Source organism: Gekko japonicus, unplaced genomic scaffold (genome assembly GCF_001447785.1).
Source record: "Gekko japonicus isolate JY-2015 unplaced genomic scaffold, Gekko_japonicus_V1.1 scaffold2123, whole genome shotgun sequence".
Taxonomy (NCBI): domain Eukaryota; kingdom Metazoa; phylum Chordata; class Lepidosauria; order Squamata; family Gekkonidae; genus Gekko; species Gekko japonicus.
The window spans coordinates 101,909-109,559 of NW_015166484.1; the positions used below are offsets into that span (position 1 = coordinate 101,909).

General features: G+C 48.6%; 1 pseudogene; it reads left to right on the forward strand.

Moving 5' to 3' along the window:
* The first annotated feature begins 5,889 nt into the window (after positions 1-5,889).
* Positions 5,890-7,072, forward strand: LOC107111204 (annotated as a pseudogene).
* The last annotated feature ends 579 nt before the right edge of the window (positions 7,073-7,651 follow it).

Genomic DNA, 7,651 nt, shown 5'->3' on the forward strand with positions numbered 1-7,651 from the left:
GCTCTCTCTCTCATCTTATGGCAGCCTGGAGCTCAGAGCACAGTGGCTGGCTTTGCCTGCCTCCCCACTTCATTGCTCTGAAGAAGAACAGGAGGCCACCAGGTCCACTACCACCAGGCTCCTCCCCCCCCCCCCCTTCCGGGGGCTTAGGGGGGACGTGAAACTGAAGCTCAATTACTTTGGCCACCCAATGAGAAGGGAGCACTCACTGGAGAAGACCCTGATGCTGGGAAAGATTGAAGGTCAAAGAAGACGGGGACGGCAAAGGATGAGATGGTTGGACAGTGTAATAGATGCAACGAACATGAAGTTGAGCAAACTTCAGAGGACGGCGGAAGACCGGAGGGCCTGGCGTGATCTTTTCCATGGGGTCGCGAAGAGTCGGACTCGACTGTGCGACTGAACAACAACAACAACAACCCACAGAGCTACTGAAAGCTAGGTTTCCTCTGCTGTTTTACATTGTATTCATTTAGATATTAGGAGGATTTAGGCTAATGCCTTGGACATCAGAGGGCACGGGAGAACCACAGGGGGCAAACAAGAGCCTTGAGCAACACCCCAGCACTGTGGCCCAAGTGAACGTGTTCGCTGCCCCCTGCCTCACCCGCATGAAGGAAGGGTGGAGGATGAGCGGGTGGCTGCCAGCTTTGCCGTGCCTGGCTCTGCTCTCTCTCTCATCTTATGGCAGCCTGGAGCTCAGAGCACAGTGGCTGGCTTTGCCTGCCTCCCCACTTCATTGCTCTGAAGAAGAACAGGAGGCTACCAGGTCCACTACCGCCAGGCTCCTCCCCCCCCCCTTGCAGTGGCTTAGAGGACATGCCCCAGCTGGCTTACAGTGTGAAAAGCCCTGATCCTGCCAAAATGCTGCTTCTGGGGACCAGGGACCTCAGAACAGCAAGGTGGGAGAGTCAGAGGTCTTCAGTGGGAAGGGGGAATCCCCCTCCCCGGTTCTGACCATGGAAATGTTAGGTGGGATTCGTAAGAACATAAGACAAGCCATGTTGGATCAGGCCAGCAGCCCATCCAGTCCAGCACTCCGTGTCACACAGTAGCCAAAACCCAGATACCATCAGGAGGTCCACCAGCAGGGCCAGAACTCCAGAAGCCCTCCCACTGTTGCTCCCCCCCATCACCAAGAATACAGAGCATCACTGCCCCAGACATAGGCTGTAATCAGACCAGCTATTTGACCCGATTTCATTGCTTCTCCCTTACGGATTAAAAATGATCGTTCAGACAGTGACATCTGTCTCCCGTTCTGCAGTCATTGGCAGCCCATATTCACAGCTAACTTTCCCAAAACTGGGGAAAAGCAGACCTTTACGGATTGAACTGTTTATCACTGTGCAATTCCTGATATCTGAACTTTCTCTTGAGCCATATTGGGAAGCTAGAGAGCACACTTGCACTGGCACCATTTTAAAAATTCATTTAGCAGTTTGTGCTTAAGCAGATCTTTACCCCCATGTGTTTCTCTTTTTAAAACCTTCCAAAGAAAGGCACCTGTGTGTTTCAGCTGTTTTCTGCCTACAGCTTTGTGGAACATGTGGTTGGAAAGGGGTTAATTGAAAAGTTGTGGTTTTTATCAAAGAGGGGGGGGTGGGGAGCAGTCTGAGAATGATGCAATAACTCCAGCTTCGCTCCAAGCTTTTAAATAAAAATGTCAGCACACAGGACACAGGATGAGGCTTCTCTATTCTCTCTCCTGGCTTTAAACTTTTGAAACATTTAATTTTTAAAAAGCACAGTTTAGAAAACACTGCCTTCTCAGCCACACTACAAATCCCAGCAGCCTCGTCCTGCAATCCCATTGGCCACCAGCTGCCATGAGCGCTTATGCGCATGCTCAAAGGACAAATAATAAAGAAAAGCTCCCACTCTGCGACTGCCGTCTGATTGGTCCTCCATGGGGTGAGTGCAGGGTGGAACGGGTTAAAGATGGGATATATCCACAGTGCAGGGTGGAACGGGTTAAAGATGGGATATATCCACAGCAAAAAATAACTGAGAAATTTGAGGCGGGGCCAGACCATGCTAACCCTGCCATGTGACCACAACCATAGTTTTCCATCTATGCCTTGTGGCTAATAGCTTCTGATGGACCTCTGCTCCATGTGTTTATCCAATCCTCTCTTGAAGCTGTCTATCCTTATAGCTGCCCCCACTTCCGGCAGTGAATTCCACATGTTAATTACTCTTATAAGAACATGTGAATGCTTTAGATGTAAATGTGATGCACAAGTGTCATGGACCACCCTGGTGTAGCATGGGAGGATGCGTCCTCCTCAGAGAAAGAGGAGAAAAACCCATCCCCAGGCCTCACCTTGGCTAGGGTTGCCAAACTCCAGGTGGCACCTGGAGATCTCCCACTATTACAATTGATCTCCATCTGATAAAGATCAGTTCCCCTGGGGAACATGGCTGCTTTGGAGGGTGGACTCTATGGCATTGTACCCTGATGAGGTCCCTCTCCACACCCCACCCTCCCTAGGCTCTTCCCCCAAAATGTACAGGTATTTCCCAACTCAGAGCTGGCAGACCCTTCCTGTGAGGCTGGAATCTCGGGGTCTTCCCAAAGGTACCCTGAGCCAGCAGCAATACCACCTCCTGAGCCAGCAGGGCCCTCAGGCTTAGAAGCCCCAGCATGGACCTGCCCACAACCAGACCCACCATGGTCTCCTTGAATATTAGAATGTACATTATATTTTAAAGCCATTCAGCCAATGCTCGGGAGTCTGAGGTCTAGTATTATTGTGAAGATAAAATGGAATATAGCCCCTTATGTATTCCAGTCTGAGTTCTTTGGGAGGAAAATTAAGAGGCAAATTTTAAATTATTCTATTTAAATAATAAAACTTAGCACTTGTCCAAGGTTGACTTTCCAAGGCTTGCTATGCTCAAAGAGGTTTCATTTTTCAATTCGTTAGAAGCACTGATACTTGTAGGGATGCCAACCTCCAGGCGACACCTGGATGTCTCCCACTATTACAATTGATCTCCAGACAACAGAGATCAGTTTCCCTGGAGAAAATGGCTACATGGCATTATACCCTGACAAGGTCATTCCTTCCCCAAACACCACCCTGCCCAGACTCCTCCCCCAAAGTGTTCAGGTTGGCAACCCTACAGTCTCTTGAAGCACCCCAGCAGCAGAGGAGGTGAAAGGCTAGGACTAGCCCACTGACTCCCTGCTGCTAAGGAACTACTATAAGAGACTGATATATGACACACACACCCTGCAGCTGCAGCTAGTGTGGGATTAATGTGTCTGCAGTTGTGCTGACTCCCCCACTGGTTGCCACGTCTGTTGTGTAGCCTTTCTTGTTTCCTGACCCTTTCTAGTGTTTTTGACTCTGCCTTTTGGAATGCGTAATGGTACCCTGGACTGAGACCTTGGACTGCCTTCTGACTTTACCTCTGATTGTGTTATTAGACCGACTTGCCCACCACCACCTGGTGGCTAGGACACAAGGCACCTCACCTCACCCTCACCTCACATAGCCTCAGATTGGAATTATAAGGGGAAACAAGGTCAAGAGATGCATGGTGTCCATAGTAGTAGAGGATAACAGCGGGTGTGGTGGTACAAATTCAAATCTGTTTGGTGCTAGTTCACCTGATTCCAAATACATCCCCTGGAGACCATAAAGCCAAATAGTATTAGACAAGCTTCCATGTGGGGCAACTTGACTAACCATTGCCTGACGTTTACATAAAACATTCCTTTCACTAAATGCAAAGATTGCCACCTGTTTGCACTAGCCACTCCAGTCTTTGTGGTTTGAACACCAGCCTCATCATACTGGACTAACCAAGTGAATCTTTTTCTGCCATTGGAACACAGCAATGGGATAAATTTCACATGCATCATCCCTGCAGATTAGATTACCATTCTAAGATTTATATTGCAATCCTATGGGGATTGATTTATTTACTTCATTTATTGCATCCCACTTTCTTTCCCACTGAAGACCCAAGTGACTTATAACATTCTCCCATTTGCCATCTTATCTATCTCACTGAATACCATTCATTGAATGCCATTCAGTGGAATTTACTTCCAAATAACTGTTTCCAGTCTGCTGTTGCATTAGATTTACAATATATATATACTTTAAATCTTTTAGTTTTGTACAACTGGCCCAAGTACAGAACTAAAATAGGCTATAATTTTTTGAAATAAATAACATGGGCCCCGGTCACACGGGCCAGAGAGAACAACCGCGCGGCTGCCGGATCAAACGTCCAGCCGACGTCCCGTGGTTCGGGGGGAGGTGCCGATCATACGTCAATCCTGCGGCGCGGCAAAGAAGCGGCGCGGCGGGGGTTGTGGGGTTTTTAAAAACTGAAGTGTGCGCATGCGCCGTTGGGTGCTTGTGTGCATACCGTGGAGACTTGGGAAAAAAACCTTTTCGCGATGGGACATGGGCGGGCGCCGGATGCCATGACCTACCACCGGAAACGCGATCAGACGCCCGCCCTTGCCCTGCGGTTTCCAGAAACTAGTACCTCGGAGGTACTAGTTTTTTACGGCGCATCTTCGGCGGGAAGCCTCGGGTTAGCCACGGGAGCTCTAGGCTTCCCAAATGTTGTGGTTTGATTGTGCCCGGAAAATCCACCTATCTTCTGTCTCTGTAGCGTGGCTAATGCTCCGTGTGACCGCAGCCATGGTTAGGCTGTTAATAGAAAATAAGTAAGTAAGTAAAAATGGAAACACAATGCCAGCAAAAGTTAGCATGCATGAGGTCTTCCAGTTCTGAATGGTTTCTTCTATTGAAACAGTGCTCTTTGAAGGAATTCATCCTTATATGTCACAGAGTATTTATAGTCTGAAACTCACATCTTGCTCCCAAGAGCTCCCTCTCCCTCTCTGCAGTGTCAGACTGTAATGGTGCAGGCGGACACAAGATCTTTACAAACAACTCAGGGCTCAGCTGTCACTTCTAAAATTTTGCTCCAGGAAGAGGCTTTGTGGTTGCAACTGAGGGGCCCGACTCTGCCTCCTTTGTTTTTTGGGGAACTAGGTTTGTTTTAAACCATAAACCTTCCCTTCAGTTACCAGGTATTCTAAAGGCAGCAAATATATAGGTTTAGGGTTTGTTCCCATGAGGTACGTTTTGTGGTGCAAACAGAATATGGAGATCACTCAGGCAGGAACTGTATATTAGCAACACAGAATATGTATTTATTTAGAAGTTGGTTTCTATGATGGCCACGTCCACTTCCCTCCCTCAGAGGCAAATTTTTTCATGTTTTTCATTCCCTTTATGGGCTGAACCACCCTCGTAATGTGTTTTCTTCTTTGCTGAAGAGCTCTGGCTGTCCCACCCTGTCAGAGTACGATATTTTGGCTTTTGGCTCAGCCCAAGAACCTGAGGGAAGGATTAGGAGCCCGCTTTAACTGAAACAATTTAAATGGCAGAACAAAGATTGAGTCCAGTGGCACCATTAAGACCAACAAAGTTTTATTCAAGGTATGAGCCTTAGTGTACATGCACACTTCTTCAGATACAATGAAATGGAAATAGAAATAACAGTCAGAGCCAGTTTGGTGTAGTGGTTAAGTGTGCTGACTCTAATCTGGGAGAACCGGGTTTGATTCCCCACTCCTCCACTTGCACCTGCTGATGTGACCTTGAGTCAGTCACAAGCTCTGGCACAGCTGTCCTTGAAAAAGAGCCATTTGTGTCAGAGTTCTCTCAGCCCCGCCTACCTCACAGGGTGTCTGTTGTGGGGAGGGGAAGGGAAAGGAGTTTGTAAGCCGCTCTGAGACTCCAAGTGAAGGGCAGGGTATAAATCCAATCTCCTCCTCTTCTTCTTCATAGAGAGGGCTGATCCAGCATTGGTGGACGTGCTGCCCCACAGTGACAGGAAGCGGCAGCAGTGATGGGCCTGAGTCTCAAGTGCCCAGGCACTGGCAGCAAACAGGCAGGCAAGGCCGCTGCCTGCCAGGGATGTCCCAACCAAGCCTCAGCCAAGAAGACCGTTGGCCCCGACCCAGCTATCAAAGAAATCGAGGAGAAGATGAAAACTGTGAAGCACTAGATCCCGGTGTTGTCTGGGAAGGGAGGTGTTGGCAAGAGCACCTTCTCTGCTCACCTGGCTCATGGCTTGGCAGAAGACGAAACCAAGCAGATTGCTTTCCTGGACATTGAAATCTGCAGACCGTCAATACCAAAAATAATGAGCCTAGAAGAGGGAGCTGGTTCACCAAAGTGAGTCTGGCTGATCTCCTGTGGATGTTGGAGAAAATCTAGTTGTGATGTTGGTGGGGTCCTTGCTCAGTAGCCCTGATGATGTTGTTATTTGGAGAGGACCCAAAAAGAATGGAATGACTAAGCAGTTTCTCTGGGACCTAGCAGTTCGAAAGCAAGAAATTGCAAGTAGATAAATAGGTACCACTTCAGTGGGAAGGTAACAGTGTTCCATGTGCCTTGGCGTTTAGTCATGCCAGCCACATGGCCACGGAAACATTTTCGGACAGCACTGGTTCTTTGACTTGGGAATGGAGATGAGCACCGCCCCCTAGAGTTGGATTCGACTAGCTTTTGAGCAAAGGAAACCTTTACCTTTACTTTTACTGGGACATGGACTGGGGCAAAATTGTCTACCTGATCGTAGATACGCATCCAGGGACCTCCGATGAACACCTGTCTATAGTGCACTATCTCAGCGTTACCTGTATAGATGGAGTGGTGATCATCATCACACCCCAGGAAGTGGCACTTCAGGATGTTGGGAAAGAGATAAATTTCTGCTGTAAGGTGAAGCTGTCGGTGATAGGAATAATTGAAAATATGAGTGGCTTTGTGTGTCTGAAATGCAAGAAAGAGTTTCAGATAGTCTCACCAACCACTGGCGATGCAGAGACGATGTGTCACACTTTAAACGTACCTCTCCTGGGCAAAGTACCTCTGGACCTTTAAATAGGAAAAAGCTGCAACATGGGACATTCATTTTTTTTTCTGAGATACCAAATTCCCCTTTTATGTTATCCTAAAGGGATATCATCCAAAGAATCCAAGACTACTGCAGGCACAACCACCCTCAAGAAGAGCGAAACCCATAAAGAAACCACCATAGGAATGCCTACATAGGGACTTCCAGTCTACGGAACAGCGATAGCGGACGCTCTCCCCACAATGAGGAGGAGGAGGAGGAGGAGATTGGATTTATACCCCGCCCTTCACTACCCAAAGGTGTCTCAGAGCGGCTTACAAACTCCTTTCCCTTCCCCTCCCCACAACAGACACCCTGTGAGGTGGGTGGGGCTGAGAGAACTCTGACACAAACTGCTCTTTTTCAAGGACAGCTGTGCCAGAGCTTGTGACTGACCCAAGGTCACATCAGCAGGTGCAAGTGGAGGAGTGGGGAATCAAACCCGGTTCTCCCAGATTAGAGTCTGCACACCAGCAGCTTGGAGGGGTGCCACCTCAAGTGACACCCCCGCGGAGACTTTTTGATAGGCTCCAGGCCGGGGGGCTTTTGAGGGGTAGCCTCTTCGATGGCATAATGCCAGAGGCCTTCGGGCACAAGCTGGACTGACTGGGACAAGCGCCGGAGATTGAGCGGAATTGCGTATAACCAAGCGTGGTCAGAGAACCTGACCGACAATGAGCGTGAGTTCTGAATAAAATGGAGTAGTTTG